The sequence below is a fragment of the Hemiscyllium ocellatum genome, chromosome 3 (assembly GCF_020745735.1).
Source record: "Hemiscyllium ocellatum isolate sHemOce1 chromosome 3, sHemOce1.pat.X.cur, whole genome shotgun sequence".
NCBI lineage: Eukaryota > Metazoa > Chordata > Chondrichthyes > Orectolobiformes > Hemiscylliidae > Hemiscyllium > Hemiscyllium ocellatum.
In genome coordinates this window covers 44,375,903-44,394,625 of record NC_083403.1, presented here as the reverse complement: position 1 = coordinate 44,394,625, position 18,723 = coordinate 44,375,903, and the positions used below count along the sequence as shown (strand labels likewise).

The 18,723-nt window shown below is 41.3% G+C and overlaps 1 protein-coding gene across 2 annotated transcripts in view; it reads left to right on the top strand.

Moving 5' to 3' along the window:
* The first annotated feature begins 345 nt into the window (after positions 1–345).
* The window catches only part of LOC132837137 (gap junction beta-7 protein-like), a 32,984-nt gene continuing 14,606 nt past the window's right edge, over positions 346–18,723 (top strand). The window contains exons 1-2 of one of the 2 annotated variants that reach the window (XM_060856841.1): positions 346–493; positions 15,874–15,960. The gene's annotated coding sequence lies outside the window, so the exon portion shown is untranslated. The remainder of the gene's footprint in view (positions 494–15,873; positions 15,961–18,723) is intronic. The other variant, XM_060856849.1, reaches the window with a different exon arrangement.

Sequence of the window (18,723 nt, the reverse complement as noted above, 5' to 3'; positions counted from 1 at the left end):
AGCCATATTGGGACAGTTGTCAAGGTTCACAGTATCTCTGAAGGAACAAAAGCTTCTGGAATAGCTCCCATTATAATAGAACAGATGCTTGCTTAAATAATTGAGGAGTCATCTATGGTATATTATGAAACTACATTAGAGCTTCAGGAGAATAATTAGTTTAACTAGTTTCTTTAAAGGTGTCTATCATACACTATAGCTGTAGTATAATTAAATGTTTCTGAAAACAGAAACCATCGTTGTTATGGGTGGTTCCAGTTCGAAGGATTGGACCCAGGCAAACGGGAACTGTGCGAGCTCAGGTTACATCTGCTGAGATCACAGTGAGGGAAGAACAAACAGAGATCACTTTCAATATGCAGGGAAACAGAATGCGTTGACCACTTCCAGTTTGCTTGATGGATGGAGAAAATCGTTTTACAGTTTATGTAATTTGACATTAACTTGCCAGAGCAGTTAATCTGGAGAAGACTGAGTTGTTGGCTGTTACAAGGTAAATCTCTCCTTTTGTTTATTTTAATTCAAACAAATAGTTTGATTGGAGCTTATGATGTGACAGCTTATATGCGCTATAGCATATTTCAAACACTTAGGTCATAACATGGAAATTTGGTGAAAATTTGTTTTGTGTTTTATTTTATGTTTTCATCAAGTCAAAATCCATTGATACTGATTTCAATTAATTTAGTGGGACAACTAGCATCCCGTTAATAAAATTGGGAAGCACAAGACATATCAGTTCCTGTGTTTGCAAACCTTTAATCTTTGTGTGCCTTTAGCTACCCTACAGAGTTTATGATTTTGACCATTTCCAGGGGAACATTTTACACAATAACTACAGACAAAAGTGGTCTGAGTAGTAGGTAATCCAACTCTGCAATAGTAAAAGTGCAACTCTAAATTGAATTACTCAAATGGGGAACTAATACCGTAGTTTCCCAGTCGTGATCTTTTAAATGGGAATTGAGTAGCACAAGGACTCTTAATTCAATGTCACTGATGACAGAGTTAACATTGGGCTCAACTTGTAGGCATTCAAAAGACAAAACGTTTACCTTAGATTGTAGTTAGTTTTTAAATCTCATTTAATCCATTCATGACTCATGGTTAGTGAATACTGGTGTTTCAACATTCTTTAACAAGTAGTCTTCCTCTTGATTTTTAAAGCTATCCAGGGACTGTGGTTATTTTACCAATGTGGAACATCGTCCTGTCTTTACTCGGTGTCCATAGGCATACCCTTTTCTCACTGATGCAGTGCCAGAGCAGATATCTGACTGAATTTTATGCCTCATTTACCCTCCGCTACCATCTCAGTCCAAGTGTTCTGAGATCTGTTGTGGCAGACTAGCTAACTCAACGCAGACCAGGGATCAAACCTGGAATGTTATTGATCCATTTGGCAATGTAACTCACAGAGGTATTTGGCAAGGGTTTGGGAGGCATAGTCTGGTGGTTTTGGGATTGCCTGGTAACTTCAAACAGAATTAATGGCTCTGTGTGGCAAACTGTGATATAGGTATACCACGCCTTTAAGAACGTCCACCTTTAAGGATTCTATTTTTACAATGTTGTCGCTCTGCCTGCCATTTACTCTGCTGTGGCTTTACAAGCTGCATGTATCACAGATATCAGTTGGTTTGCTGTACTGTCTGTACAGCACTGGGAATGTGTGTTACTACTTTAAATAAACTAAAATAATTAAAGGGAGTTAATCAATCCCTAAACAATAGTCTAAAATATTGAATTAATCATGCCATTTACCAAATTTAAATTGCGACACAGCAGACTTTCCAACAGAATTTAAAATGTTTAAATGGCGTTCAAAGCTACGGTTTCTAGTAGAAAAGCAAGCCATTAAGATTTGCTTATTAATGGGGGAGACGTTTACACAGACTGAATATTTTAACATTAACAACTGGAGAGCTGAATGATTCTCAAATGCTTTAGATTTTATTAGAAGACCAAATTAGAATCAGAGTAAACTATCATCAAACTGAATTCATGTCATTTAGACGGAAATTTATGTAATCCATCAACCATTGGGTACGCAGGTACAAATGAAAGGGCACATGATGTGATTTTTCAGATGGGGGAGCTAGTAAACAGAATTGTTAATCTGGTGACTGTACCTGTCCCTATGGATGCATTTCCAAATAATTTCCTCAACAAACCAAAGACCAATAGCATTGCAGAACTACTGAAGGATGAACACAAATAAGATGCAGTCCTCACAAGTCAATGAGGTTTACGGGTCCTAAGTACAAATTCAACAAACGGCAAATCACTAGAACACCCAAACGTAGCAATGCATGTGTACACTCTGTGCGGACCAAGAAAATCTCCAGCTTTCAATCAAGGATTTCTATGATTCCATATGGCAGAAAAGGCCACGAGCAGAGGCAGTGCACTAGAGCCAAGGCTGATGCAGCAAAGAGCCACGCACCCCTAAGTAGACTGCTCACAAGGAATGTATTCAAGTTGTAACAAAGATCATTTGATATCATGCCAGAGGCATATGCATGAAGTGATCAACAAATTAGAATCATATCATGTACCTGATGAGACAAAAATAATGAACATATGTCTCCCACTGCCAACCTCATGAAAATCATTAAAGTTGTCATTCCATCTAAAGAAATGATCTGATCTCAGAAAACTGAGGATTACTCATTGTTGGTGAAGATTGACAAAGGGGCAAGTGCTAATATAATACCCCTGTGAATCATAAAAGGACATGTTCCCACTGACATGGGAAGACATGACCGAAACCCACAAATGTAAATCTTTCAGCATTCATTGAGCAGGAGCAAGTGCAGTCAGTCTGACTGGATGTCTCGGATGACCTACATCACAAACACTGCAGGACCAACAACTGCAGGTATACCAGCTTGTCATGACCTAACACTAGTCTCTATTCATTGAATCTGACAAAGATCAGAAACACAAATGAAACTGCAACCAATTATTTAAGAAAAACTTACAGAGCTAAATATGAATGAAGAACAGAACACTTCACTTTCTTTGGAAAATCTTCGCACTCGACTGATGTGTGAAAAATGAAGGTTCAAGAGGAAGAGAGTTCTATAAAGGACTAGTTCTGGATTTGAGACTATCATCTCTAGTGTGGTGAGGACTTTAAGGGATACTCTGACTGAGCTCACAAAGGTGAATGAAGAGAAAGAAAGAAAACAAAAAGGATCAATTACATGCTCCATATTGTCAATCAAGGCAAAGATCACTAGTTTGCAGGAATATGTGGAATAACATGCACATAAAACAGATTAGGTTTGGCAGGAGCAGATACAGAAATTGTTTTGAGCTCAAGACAATGCTGGATAAAATGCAGACCTGCAAAAACAGATGGAGAAACATAGTGCATAGGTCAAGAGCTGCAAATCACTCATAAGACATGTTCGTTCAGAAATAAATGCTAGTGATGCTCCTCTAATGAAAGAATTCAAGTAGTGTACAGAGGAAGCTAAAGAATTGCTGAAATGGAATTTCTTAAGGAGCAAAACAGTAAATTCCAAAAAGATCTGAACCACTCATATACAGCTTGAGGAACAGCCAGCAAATCTGGAACCAATCTTGGCTGTATTGCATCAAGGTGTGAAAGTTCTGGAATGCCAATAGCTGAAAGACAAACTTGACAATGTCTCCAAAGTCACTATCCAAGATCTGAATGTACCTGTGCCTTCTAGCTACTTCTCAGGTGTCTTGTGGTACAGTAGTAGTGTCTATGCTTCTGAATTAAGAGGCCTGAGTTCAAGTCCCACCTAGTCCGGAGGTGTGTAATAGCATTTCTGAGCAGATTAATTAGAAAATGGTCAATTATTTTTTAGGATGACTTATTATTGTTAACAATTAAGCTGTTTTTTGGAAAGGAAGGGGAGATTGCATGCCTACGCTGCTTTCAAGAGAGTTTTTAAGAACTCCATGTGTATTGGGTACACAATACTGCAAGTTTGCCTGTCAGTTAGTTTGTTATAGGTTTGTAAGCTGCAAGAAATCAATTGGTTTGTTGCAATGTCTGCCTCATAATTTGCAGTAAAATTCTTTGTTTTAAATAAACTAACCCACAAAGTTGAGAGGAGGAGATGGTCTGGTGGTTTTATGCGAACATGGAGATAGTGAGGGCTGCACATGCTGGAAAGTCAAAGTTGATAAAGTGTGGAGCTGGAGAAAAAAACACAGCAAGTCAAGCAGCATCAGAGGAGCAGGAGAGTCGATGTTTCAGGATGGGACCTTTCATCAAGACTCAAGTCCCGACCTGAAACATTGACTCTCCTATTCTTCTGATGCTGCTTGACTTGCTGTGCTTTTTCCAGCTCCACACTTTATCGACTCCAGTGGTTTTATGACTAGGCTCATAATCCAGAGATCCAGCTAATCTTCAGGTCATGGCAGAATACAATAAATAAAATCAGGATTAAGAGTATATGACGACCGCGAAGCCGTTGCTGATGGTCAGGAATACTCCTTCTGGTTCATTAATGTCCTTTGGGGAAGGAGACTGCTGTCCTTACCTGGTCTGGCCTACATGTGACTCCAGACCCAGGTAATGTAGTTGACTCTTAAATGCCGTCTGGGCAATTAGGCATGGACAATAAATGCTGCAAGCTAACTGGCAGCATTCACATCCCATTAATGAAAAAATAAATTGCTGATAATTATTAGACTATTATCAATAACATGACATAACTGTACAAACAAGTAGAGGAGATCATCACCAGAATCACAGAATTGTTATGGCACAGAAGAAGGCTATTTGATCCATCAGGCCTGCACTGGCCCTTCAGACTAACACTATTACCTAGTTCTGGATTAGTGGTGCTGGAAGAGCACAGCAGTTCAGGCAGCATCCAAGGAGCAGCAAAATTGACGTTTCGGGCAAAAGCCCTTCATCAGGAATAAGTTAATGCCAATCCTCTTCTTTTTCCCTACAACCTTACGCAATTTTTCTACCCAACTAATTATCCAATGTCTTCTTGAATCCCTCAATTGAATCTGCCTCCACTACATTTCCAGACAGTGCATTCCATACCACACCTACTGGCTTACAGAGAAAGGTTTTCCTCGTATCACCCTTGCTGCTTTTGCAGATCTTGGTAAAGCTGTATCCTCCCATTCTTGTCCCTTTGATAAGCGGATCATCTTCATTTTCTTTCTTTCCAAGGTTAATAAATTCCCCAAATTAGGCACTGACCCTCTGTACTTTAAGCCCTGCATGGGACGATCAATTGGAAACATTCCATCCTGGAGAATGATCCAGTCAGAGAGAGAGCTTCAATGGAATTATGCCATTGTGTTCATTGACACCTTGTTAAATTTGAGGGAGCAAGCACAGGAGAGCTGTATACAAGTCATTGGATGAATCAACTGTTGTAACATCTGATCCTGCAGTCAACAATATTTGTTGAAGCAAATTTGAACCACACCCTGTGAAACTGGCAACAGCTGTTCTCAGACAGTACTACAGTTTCAGTGCGGTTTCCAGCTGAAGTCGATGATCACTGTATGGCTATACCACCATGTGTGCAGAGTTACCTCCCAAGCCTCCTCTTTGTGCTTGGGCAACTAATCTGCACTGTGACCATTAGCTGCAGGTTAGACTTTCTGTTCAGTTGTTGATCACTCCCTGGAATCGTGCTGTAATAATTCCACTGGCAAGTGCCAGTTGTTCGCATTTTGTTTAACGCATCCTGGCTGAGTTTCGTGCATTGGCTCTCTTCGAACTTGTTGCAAAACTCTGCTGTTGTGAACCTCTCCTTGCTTAATTACACTGCATGGCAAATTGAAGTCAGCTACCCCTTTTGTTAGCGCGTGTTTGCTTATCACTGATTTTGAGACTCTATCCCTTCATTTGGTATTCAAAATAGAGCCGAAAAGCTGAAAGGTGGATAATGTTGATCCAATTGTCAAGGACATGCTCAAAACTTCATATATATTTACACTACAGGCCGAGGCCATATGGCCCATTGTGCCCAAGCTGGTTAATAAGTGTCTCAGTACACTCATCCTACTTACCAGTTCTTAGCCCATAGTCCTAAAATGATAGCAAAGAAAATGAATATTTAAAAACTGCTTAAATTTTTTGTCAATCAAGTGGTGGTGAGTTCCAGGCTCACACCAGCCAAGTGCATGAAAATGATTCCCCTTATATTCCCTTCTGGCATTCCAACACTTAGCTTAAATCTATGTCACCCCCTCACCTCCCCCTGCACTCCACCCACCCACCCACCTTATTAATCTCTATTCTAATGGAAACAGTGCCTTCCTATTCATTCTATCTATCCCCATCAAAATCTTACACTGCACAAACAGGTCCCTTCTTAGCCTTTGCTGCTTCAAAGAAGGGAACCCCATCCGATCCAGTTGTTCCTCCTAGCTCAGATGCTCCAACCCAGGCAGCATCCTATTGAATCTTCTCTGCACCCTCTCTGGTACAAACACAACCTTCCTATATTGTGGTGACCAGAACTGCACACATTACTCCAGCAATGGTCTAACTAGCATTTTATACAGTTCCAATGTAACCTCCCTGCTCTTGTATTTTAAGCCTCAGCTAATCAATGCGAGTATTGCATAGACCATCTTAACCACCTTATCGACCTGCCTTTCTCCCTCAGGAACTTGGGAATAACACACCAAGGTCCTTTTGATCTTCAATACTTCAAATCTTCAATATGGGTGGCACTGTGGCTCAGTGACCTGGTTTCGATTCCCACCTTGGGTGACTGTCTGCGTGGAGTTTGCACATTCTCCCCGTGTCTGCATGGGTTTCCTCCGGGTGTTCTGGTTTCCTCCCACAGTCCAAAGATGTGCAGGTTAGGTGGATTGGCCACGCTAAATTGCCGATAGTCAGGGATAAATAAATATAGGGTAGGGGAATGGGTCTGGGTGGATTACTCTTCGGAGGGTCAGTGTGGACTTGTTGGGCTGAGGGGCCTGTTTCTATCCAGTAGGGAATCTATCTAATCATGTTTCCCATGGTCCTACCATTCATCATGTAGTCCTTACTTTGTTAGCAATCCCAAATACACTACCTCATGCTTTTTTGGTTGAATTCTATTTGCCACTGCTCTGCCCACCTGACTGCACTGTTTGTATTCTCCTGCAGTTTATGGATATCTTCTTCACTGTTACCACCCAATCCAATTCTCATGTTAATTGCCAACTTGCTGATCACGACCCTTACATTTAAGTCCAAAACATTAATCATCCACTGCTTTATGCCTCTTAGACAACTTTGAGTCCAACATGTCACTTTGCATTAAATCCCACGGGCTTTTATGTTCTTGACCAAACTTTTATGAGCGATTTTAGCACTGCTCTGACACAGTGTTTCCTGCTCCCAGCCCACGGGGGCCAAATTGTATCGATCCTTAATAACATTTGCCTTTTCTCGGTTTAAAACTTTTATTCCTGGCTCACCTTCATCCTTTTCCATTACCATCCTGAATCTAACTGGTTTATGGTCACGATCTCCAAAATTCTCACCTGCTGATAACCCTTTTCCCTCTCCAGCTCATTTCTGATTATTTGGTCCAGAACCGCTCCTTCATTATCTGGGGCTTCCTACCTACTGGGGAAATAAAGTTGTTCTTGATGTAATTTAAGAATTTTGGTTCCTCTTTACTTTGTATAACGAAAGCAATCCATATCTGGGTCATTAAAACTGACTTTATTACTGCCTTAATATGATTCATTTCTCCATTATTTGATTATATTTTTCATCTTCTCTCTCTCTCTCTGTCTCTTTCTCCCTCGCTGAGTATTGCTTGCTCCTTTTGTGTTTTACATGCACCCATATGGCCTCATTTGATGATTCTTCTAAGACATTACCCCTCCTCATTGTTATAATTCATTTCTTGATCAATATTGTGACCACCTCTCCCCCCACCCTGACTCTCAATGTTTTCCAAGGCTGAAAAGTTCCTTGCAAGTAAGATGCTCTTGGGGATTCTCTCACTATCTGCTTGATCCTCTTCCTCTGACTGATGGGAACCCAATCTCTCTTTGGACCTCCTTAAGCTGCAGGGTGTCAAAATCTTGCTGTTCTCAAACCTTTCAGCCTCACAAATGCACTATAGTGTCCTTGGCTGCTGCTGGACTCCAGAAGCCCAAGTCTTTGTTCCTCCAGCCAGAGGCACCTGTACACAGGATCATTCAGCCTGCTGGGAGCACAGTGCACAGTGTACAATGTGCATATCACAGATCTGAGCACCCCAGCTAACCTTAACTAAAGAGAAGATGGATTGTTCCTTGTACTTAACCATTACTCCTAATAAATATAGACTAGAAAAGTACTTTCCTTATTGTTGCTGCTATTAGCTCTCAAATAACTCACCCACTGCTCTGGCGATCTCTCTTCTCATTATTCTTTTTAACCTCACTGCCACCACTCTCGAGTCCCACACACTGGTCTTTTTCTGGGATTTTTCTGCTCATGCTGCTCCTTTTGGCCTTCCCACTGTCACTTCCAAGTCACACACAGCTTCTCCTCTAGTCTGTCTGCTTCTGGGACTCCTTCACTCTCACTATAATAACCGGAAGAACTGTGGATGCTATAAATTAGAAAAACAAATAGAAATTGTTGAGGAAGTTCAACAGGTCTGGCAGCCGAGAATCGGGACCTTGCAATTTTGCCGGATAATCCAATAATCAAATAGAGTCATAGTCATAGAGATGTACAGCGTGGAAACAGACCCTTCAGTCCAACACGCTCATACAGACCAGATATCTTAACCCAATCTAGTCCCACCTGCCAGCACCCAGCCCATATCCTTCCAAACCCTCTCTATTCGTATACCTATCCAAATGCCTTTTAAATATTGTAATTGTACCAGCCTCCACCACTTCCTCTAGCAGCCCATTCCACACACGCACCACCCCTTAGGCCTCTTCTATATCTTTCCCCTCTCATCCTAAACCTATGCCCTCAGAATATTCAATACTCTGACCAACAAAGGAAAGCCTACCAGACGCCTTCTTCACTATATTCTATCTACTGGCGACTCCACTTCCAAGGAGTGCACTCCAAGGGCTCTTTGTTCAGCAACACTCCCTAGGACATTACCATTAAGTGTATAAGTCCTGCTAAGATTTGCTTTCCCAAAATGCAGCACCTCACATTTATCTGAATGAATGCTGGATAATTGAGGTTTCTCTGTAAATGGTAGGGGGGAGAGTGTAAGGAATAAACGATAGGTATGGATAGACCCCAAAGGGAGAGAAAAGAACAGTCAGACAGACATTGGATAACGATCTGGCTAGGAGGGTGAATAGCTGTTAATGGAGACTGTTAGTGGCTAACAATGGGTTGTGTGTTTTGAAGGAGCTCATGTTGGACTAGGTTGGACAAAGTTTAAAATCACACAACACCAGGTTATAGTCCTGGAAGAAGCAGTGCTTTGAAAGATAATGCTTCCAAGTAAATCTGTTGGTCTATAACCTGGTATTGTGTGATTTTTAATCATGAGTTGTGTGTAATTGCAGACAATGTGAAAACAAGGCAGGGTGTGGGAGTTGATGTAAGGACATGGGAGACCTCGAGCCCTAAAGGTAGTGAACTTGATATTGAGTCCAGAGGGCTGCAGGGTCCCTGAGTGGAAAATGAGATGCTGTTCTTCCAGTTTGTGCTGAGTTTCGCTGGAGCACTGCAGCAAGCCTGAGACAGAGATGTTGGCCAGGGAACAGGGTCCTGTGTTGAAGTGGCAGGCAACCAGGAAATCAGGATTTTTTTGCGGGCAGAGCACAAGTACTCTGCAAAATGGTCACCCAGTCTAAGCCTCATTTCTTCAATGTCAAGGAAACCACATTACGAGCAGCTCTCCACTCTCACTGTTACCGTTTGGTAAGTCCCACACAGCTTTATTGCTGATTTAGCTGCTTCTCCAACTGGATAAGATGATAGTTGCTTGATAGCTTTGAGTTTTATCCACAACTTGTGTGAGGCTCCCTTCCTGAGGTGCCAAATCAATTCTCTGGTCTTATTGATGCAGTTGGTTCCCTCTTGACAGAACTTGGCATTGACGGCACTGCCCCTGTTTGTTCATTTACTCGATTAAATGGGATTCCTTTAATAGTGAAAACAAAACATTAATTTTGTTGTCAAAATTACAAATTTCTCTCAAGGCAGGCTACAAATTTAGGGAACAGACAGTATAACTGGAGGCATGGAAGGAAATGAAGGAAAGAATTAAGTAGAATTGAATAGGTATTGCAAGCATTTATTTTAAGAAAGTTATTGTTGATGCCAAAATGTCAATAGCTATTATCTGGGAACTTTATTGCCCAGAATATTCACACCAGATCCAATGTAGCCCAGCACATGTATAAGAATTTGCCTTTGGGATTATGGCCAGCATACCTATTCCCAAGGCGGTGCAACAACTCATTGGTGCACTACCACTGCTTGCCAACACTCTACAAATTCCCTTCTGGATTGCTTGCAACAAGCATCTGAGTCCGTCATTGCTGAAGGTTCCCAGACAATCAGAGAAGTTGGTCAATTAATGACTGCTCAGTATCTCATTAGTTAACATTAGAACATAGAACATAGAACAATACAGCACAGAACAGGCCCTTCGGCCCATGATGTTGTGCCGAACATCTATCCTAGATTAAGCACCCATCCATGTACCTATCCAATTGCCGCTTAAAGGTCGCCAACGATTCTGACTCTACCACTCCCACGGGCAGCGCATTCCATGCCCCCGCCACTCTCTGGGTAAAGAACCCACCCCTGACATCTCCCATATACCTTCCACCCTTCACCTTAAATTTATGTCCCCTTGTAATACTCTGTTGTACCCGGGGAAAAAGTTTCTGACTGTCTACTCTATCTATTCCTCTGATCATCTTATAAACCTCTATCAAGTCACCCCTCATCCTTCGCCGTTCCAACGAGAAAAGGCCGAGAACTCTCAACCTATCCTCGTACGACCTATTCTCCGTTCCAGGCAACATCCTGGTAAATCTTCTCTGCACCCTCTCCAATGCTCCCACATCTTTCCTAAAGTGAGGCAACCAGAACTGCACACAGTACTCCAAATGTGGCCTAACCAAAGTCCTGTACAGCTGCAACATCACTTCACGACTCTTGAATTCAATCCCTCTGCTAATGAACGCTAATACACCATAGGCCTTCTTACAAGCTCTATCCACCTGAGTGGCAACTTTTAAAGATCTATGTACAGAGACCCCAAGATCCCTCTGTTCCTCCTCCTGACTAAGAACCCTACCGTTAACCCTGTATTCCGCATTCTTATTTGTTCTTCCAAAATGGACAACCTCACACTTGGCAGGGTTGAACTCCATCTGCCATTCCTCAGCCCAGCTCTGCATCATATCTAAGTCCCTTTGCAAATGAAACAGCCCTCCTCACTGTCCAAAACTCCACCAATCTTCGTATCATCTGCAAATTTACTGACCCACCCTTCGACTCCCTCATCCAAGTCATTAATAAAAATTACAAACAGCAGAGGACCCAGAACTGATCCCTGTGGAACTCCACTTGTAACTGGGCTCCAGGCTGAATATTTACCATCTACCACCACTCTCTGACTTCAACCGGTTAGCCAGTTTTCTATCCAATTGGCCAAGTTTCCCTCTATCCCATGCCTCCTGACTTTCCGCATAAGCCTACCATGGGGAACCTTATCAAATGCCTTAACATTGTACAAAAGCAAACAAAATAGTTAAGAGTTTGGGATCGCTGTGCCTGTTTTCAGGTTGCTATGTATGCCTTTTGAGCTCCAAAATGGGTGTACACGTAAACAGAACTGCAAACACTGGCAATCAGAAACATAAGTAAAAACAGGAACTGCCGGAAAAGCTCAGCAGATCTGGCGGCATCTGGGGAGAGAAACCAGTGTTAAAGTTTCAGGTCCAGTGACCCTTCTTCAGAGGAAGACAGTAGTCTGATGAAGGGTAACTGCACCTGAAACGTTAACTCTACTTTCTCTCCTCAGATGCTGCCAGACCTGCTGATCTTCTCCAGCAATTCTTAATTCTGTTTAAGAATTTCATCACCAGTGCTATTTAGTGGGATCATCACCTCCCTACAGATTTTCTGATGGCTGATTTCTTCTGTCTCCAGCTTTGATTTTACAAATATTTTGGTTCTTTCTATAGTGGTTTAAAGTTGCGAAGATCTACAGGGAACGGCATAGAGTTTTTACCAAATGTAAAGCTTCTGCATAGAGCCATAATCTATGAGTCAATGGTTTATCAGTAAATGTTTCTCATGGGATGTGGATGTCTGGAAAAATAAATGGAAGTGACACAGAGTAGGACAAGCTTCTGGAAGTGGCAGAAGAGGGGGGCATTGGTGAAGGAAGATCTTGCATATATTCTCCCACAGTATCCAAGGTGCTATCCTCCCTGAAAGCAGCACTTCGGATATCTACCCTTCTGTAAAGAGTCCTCCGTGTGTCTGCTGCAGCCACAAGTGCAACTTCAGAACTGGGCAAAGACTGCATTGCCAGTGGCTTTGAATATGACCATGCTGAAGAATCTTTAGGGGTCTGGTTCCTTTCAGACTGGAGCTAGGAATATTTGTGTCACACTAGTTATCTAATCAGTTTATGTACACCCATCAAAACTCAAGCTTAGGCAATATAAATTCTTCCTCTCGCGGGTATCACTGTTGTTCACCGAGTATATGGATGATTTAGATGCAGATTCAGAAATGGAAGATGTTATATTATTTCCGACTTGAATTACTTGACAACGTTATGAAGAGAGTAATTATAGAAATGTTGAGGTACGTTATATAGTCCCTCTCATTTATCCATTGTTGGTGTTATTTCATTAACATTTCTCTCGCTCTTTCACAAATACAGTTAAAAATCACACAACACCAGGTTATAGTCCAATAAGCTTATTTGGAAGCACTAGCCTTTGAACCACTGGATGAAGGAGCAGCACTTTGAAAGCTAGTGCTTCTGAATAAACCTGTTGGGCTATAACATGGTGTTGTGTGATTTTTAACATTGTCCAGCCCAGTCCAACACCGGCTCCTCCAGACTTTCACAGATACACGGGAGAACCTCAGTGGAAATCTGTCAGTTACAGATTTGAGCATTTTATCTACTGTACATGGAATATGATGTGACTTGAACAAATATGGATTTACATCTAATTCTCCAGCAAATTCTGAGAGCAATGCACAAGTTTTCATTTTGTAATTTTTAGCAGTGGAGTGCTCTCCAATTATGGAATAAGTTCAATAGCTTCCAGAACATTCAGCTAGAAAGCAGACCATCAGAAATTATGATGTGCCATTAATCTGTACCTATCGATTACTATGTCAGCTTTGGGCTGCCTGATGATTTGAATTACTTCTGTAATAACCAGTGCTAATTGCACTCTTGACTGACTGGATGCATCAGAAGTGGGCAAATATAGTGAGCTGCCAGGGAAGAGGACAGGGATAATGCAGGTGCCATGTGGGTGAAGGGCAAGAATAATAACTCTGCTGCACAGGATACAGATAAATTATTTGTTAGGGCTGTTTAGAGGAGACTACTGGTAAATGTCTGAGATAATGCTTGGCTCTTTGGCAGGCATTCTGGAAATGTTTGCATCCATTGTCAAGGGTCGGGGAGAATATCAAAACCAACTTTGCATGTGGTTTTTCGCAATGCTTAGAGCTCATCCTTTCCAGCAGGCCCATTCATGCACTCAGCCCCAATATAGAGGTTGATGGTGGATGTTGTAATTTCCATTTCAACACAAATGGCAGCTATCCAATTGTTGAGTTTTCTCCTTCGCATTGGAATGATTTATTTTAATTCCTAAACCTGTTAACTTTGTGGTGTTGCTGAGTTCAGTTGCCAGTCTAGTGCTAGTTTGTGGCATATTCACATACACACTTAGGTCTAAGGCATGGTGAAATTCAAGTTTTAAAGCACTTTCCAATCGGTAGATAAAAGTGCTTTATTACTCATTGTCTAAATTGGTTTAAATCTTCGGTGCCAGAAATTAAATGAGAATATCTGAAAGTTACTGTTCAACACCTTTATGGAATGAGCTGCCAGAGGATGTGGTGGAGGTTGATACAATTGCAACATTTAAGAGGCATTTGGATGGGTATATGAGCTCTATGACCTTTGAAAAATATGGTTTCTGATCAGTGTATACAGACAATATCAAAAGGGAACTCAATGAGGACATGAAAATGGAATAAATCTGAGTTCTCTGAAAGAGTGGGGAAGTGGGATTAATTGCATATTAATTTTAGAGTCATCGACAATGATTGGTTTAATGGCCAAGGTCTTTCTCCTGGGGTAGGGCAGTCCGAAACTAGACAGCATAGGCTGATAGAGTCATACAGTCATAGAGATGTACAGCATGGAAACAGACCCTTCGGTCCAACCCGTCTATGCCGACCAGATATCCCAACCCAATCTAGTCCCACCTGCCAGCACCCGGCCCATATCCCTCCAAACCCTTCCTATTCATATACCCATCCAAAAGCCTTTTAAATGTTGCAATTGTACCAGCCTCCACCACTTTCTCTGGCAGCTCATTCCATACACGTACCACTCTCTGCATGAAAAAGTTGCCCCTTAAGTCTCTTTTATATCTCTCCTATGCCCTCTAGTTCTGGAGAGGGGAAAGATTTAAAAGGGATGTGAAGGACAGCTTTTCCATACAGATGATGGTGCATGTATGGAATGAGCTGCCAATGCAAGTGGTGGAGGCTGGTAAAATTATAACATTTAAAAGGCATCTGGATGGATATATGAATAGGAAGGGTTTAGAAAGATTTAGGCCAAATGCTGGCAAATGGGACTAGACTAATTTCGGATATCTAGTCGGCATGGACGAGTTGGACCGAAGGGTCTGTTTCCAGCTTTACATCTCTAAGACTTTATGACATAGAACATGCTCTTGTGGTGCATTGGTAGTGTCTGTAATTTTGAGTCAGGAAATCTGGGTTCAAGTTCCATCTGCTCCACCTGGATTGGTTATTTAGAGAACATCAAGAATATAAGAAATAGATGCGATGTCATACAGCAGCATAACCTGACCTACCATGCAAAAAGATCACAGCTGATCTCCTATATGATTTAATTAAAGCATAATATTCAGACATTGTAAGTCAACATAGTCCTGCCAGAGAGAGAGAGAGAGAGAAAGACATCCAACTTTAACCCGAAGGTCACCAACCTTCAGGCAAGAGAAGAGGTCAAGAAGGAGAATCCTTCCTGATAACCTGGGCTTGTGTAGGAATTGAACAATGTTAGATTTACTCTGCAGGAGACCAAACATCCAGCCAACTGAACTAACCAATCCCCACATATATAAGCAACTATCAAATAGTTATTTGGAGAAACCTGGTTCTGAACCTGTTTCATGCAGCCTGTTGTTCTACAAGTTAAAACCAGTTTCAATTAAAGTTATGAAGAGAATGTAGTACATGGCTTCCAGTGAGAACAGTAACCAAACATTCTTGACTGCAAGTATTGTTAATGAAACGGGTTTGTATGATACGTCATAGTCTCTAGAGAAAAGTAATAACCTGTATTGGTATGTTTAACCAAGACAGAGGGTGATTTAATCTGTTTTGCTGTTGGTAGTGCACACCTCTTTGGGTTTTGTGTTGGTTTGTTCTTGTTCTGTTTGGAGTAATAAATTAGCAAAGTTCAATGTATGTTCAGTGCAGATTCTGACAAATATATTTAGAATGCACCAAAGAGTGTTTCCTTCTCATAGTAAAATCAGAACAAGAGGGATGTGCCATGACCAAAGGATTTATTACGTTACAGCCAAACTAGAGTGGAGGGGACAATGCTATAACAACAAGTTGAACAATATTTTCATTAAAGTAACCTCATAATTTAATTCTTTCTCTCACAGCCCCCAACATCATCAATACTCTTGAACTGAAACAGGTATCAGGAAATTGTCCTTTCACTCAACAGGCAGAAGTATTCTTCACTGTAGGTAAGAAATAAATTACAGTGTTACCTAAAGGTAAATGTGTTATCCCAACACCAAACAGTAAGATTGTGGCACAGTGTCACATCACATAAAAACAGATTTACAGGATTATAATGATCTCCTCCCCAATATGTAATGTTAAAACTAGCTATAATCATTAATGCCTAACATTAATCTTGCATCTCCGCATCTTAATAAACTCTTGGTCCCAAAGATGTGAAAATTGATCCCTGTTTCTGTGGCATCTTTTTTTCCCTCTTTCAGTAGCCTCCCTTAATCCAGACTTGTTGCTTTGATGACTGCAGCACATATAAAGTCAATGTGTTAAGCTGCAGGCAACAGAAATTCTGGGTGGAATTATGAGAGCTGTGGAGATGAGGTTGGGAGCACGATTTGGAGAGAAATCAGACAGGTCGACAGCAGCTTGCCCTCACCACCCTCGATCCATGCCACCAGTACACTTAAAGTTATTTTTTGTGTTTCCAAGATGACACCTCCACCTTGAGGCATACTCACAATCCCCTATCTGCACTGACACTGCCTGAATTTGCAGTGATGGTACTGGCTAGCTAGAGCATTAGGAATTTCCCATTTGCCATCCTTGATTCAGCTGGGCTTTCAGATGGACTCCTCTTTATTGCCATTTCTAAGTACATCCGTCAGGTGGACGGGACTCACAAATCGTTGGGGTCAGAGCTTTATCTCCAATGGAAGAATATTTTCAAAGTTGGACAGGCTCCACCTGCAGAGAGGGAAGTTTAATAAATATCTTGTGTCTCTTGCACAGGATGAAACACACCCTGTCTATGAAATGGCTTTCAGGTTCAAACTGACTTATCCACATCATGATGTAAAACTCCTATACATAATTGACAAGGAACTGCCTAGTCAATCATTTGGAATTTGAATAAGCAGGAGCAAAAGGTGGAGTAAAATACCAAACCCTCAAGTAGATTTCATAATGAAAAGGTACACCAAATTCTTTGAGAATGGCCCCAAGCATAACCTGTTGATATCTATCACTGGATATGAAAAATGAAATGCCATTTTTACCCTCATTCCATTTATTGTTCATTCATTGCTGGTGATGGGAAGGCGTAAAATCTCACAGCACTGTCACTGGGTTCAATGTAACAATGCTGAAATTTCTACATTGTGAATGTAGACAAGGCGGAATAGCTGGGTTAAAGTGAGGACTGCAGATGTTGGAAATTAGAGTCAAGATTAGAGTGGTGCTGGAAATGCACAGCAGGTTAGGCAGGATCCAAGGAACAGTAAAATTGACGTTTCAGGCAGGAGCCCTTCATCAGGAATGAGATTGGAAGCCTTGGAGGTAGAGAGATAAAAGGGGGAATAGCTAACAAAGTAAAACTTAGGAGAAACAATTACAACTGTGTAAAGGAAAAATGGAACATATAAAGCAAGTGAAATTATATTGGCTGTCTGCTATATACAATACCCAATATTTAGTTGCAATAGAGTGGTCAGTGCTGGTTCAGTGGCTGTGAATTACCTCAGTGGCTCAGCTATCCATCTATGTCAGATAATGCCCATGTACTTCTGGTTGCACCTTTGCTGCTGGCTGAAGGGGCCAATCCATGAGAGACAGGTTCTTCCATAAGGATCTTATAGGAAGCTACCAAGTGTCCTTTTGGCTTCTGAAGGTTAGTCTCTAGTTTTGATACATTAACTCTTTTTCTTTGCTCTCTGAGTCATAGAGCCATAGAGACGTACAGCAAGGAAACAGACCATTCAGTCCAACTTGTCCATACATCCATATAACTGACCAAATATCCCAACCTAATCTAGTCCAGCACTTGGCCCATATCCTTCTAAACCCTTTCTATTCATATACCCATCCAGATGCCTTTTAAATGTTGTAATTGTATCAGCCTCACTTCTTCTGGCAGCTCATTCCACACATGCACGACCCTCTGTGTGAAAAAGTTGCCCCTTAAGTCCCTTTTATATCTTTCCCCTCTCACCCTAAACCTATGCCCTCTAGTTCTTAACTCCCTCACCCCAGGAAAAAATCCTTGTCTATTTATCCTATCCATGCCCCTTATGATTTTATAAATCTCTATCAGGTCATCCTCAGCCTCCGACATTCCAGGGAAAACAGCCCCAGCCTATTCAGCCTCTCCCTATAGCTCAAATCCTCCAACCCTGGCAACATCCTTGTAAATCTTTTCTGAATCCTTTCAAGTTTCACAACATTCTTCCAATAGGAAGAATACCATAATTGCATGCTCTATTCCAAAAGTGGCCTAACCAATGTCCTGTACAGCTGCAACATGACCTCCCAACTCGTGTACTCAATTCTCTGAGCAATAAAGGAAAGCATACCAAATGCCTTCTTCAATATCTGATGCTGTTAGACCTGCTGAGCTTCTCCAGCACTTTTTGCTTTTGAGTCCTTCTGGGTTGTCATTTTCTATGTTGGGATTTGTTGCCAACCTGCTGTTGCCTCTGGAAGAATTTGTTTTATTCAGTTAAATGAATGCAATTTATCTATTCCCAAAAGAAGATAGTGGCATGAATATTGCAGTGGTATATTTTATTGTTCTTTTTATTTCTTAAGTGGACATGACAGGATGTTTTAACAGTAATGTCATGCATATTCCTTAGCTTAGAGTTTCCACTTGGTTCATTTGATTTTTTTGTAATGTAATTCTCTTGACATTGAGGAATTTTGAGAACATATTGCAAACAGAGCAATTCAAGCTTCTGTGATTATTTGCACTAATCTTAAAAACATCTCCCTAG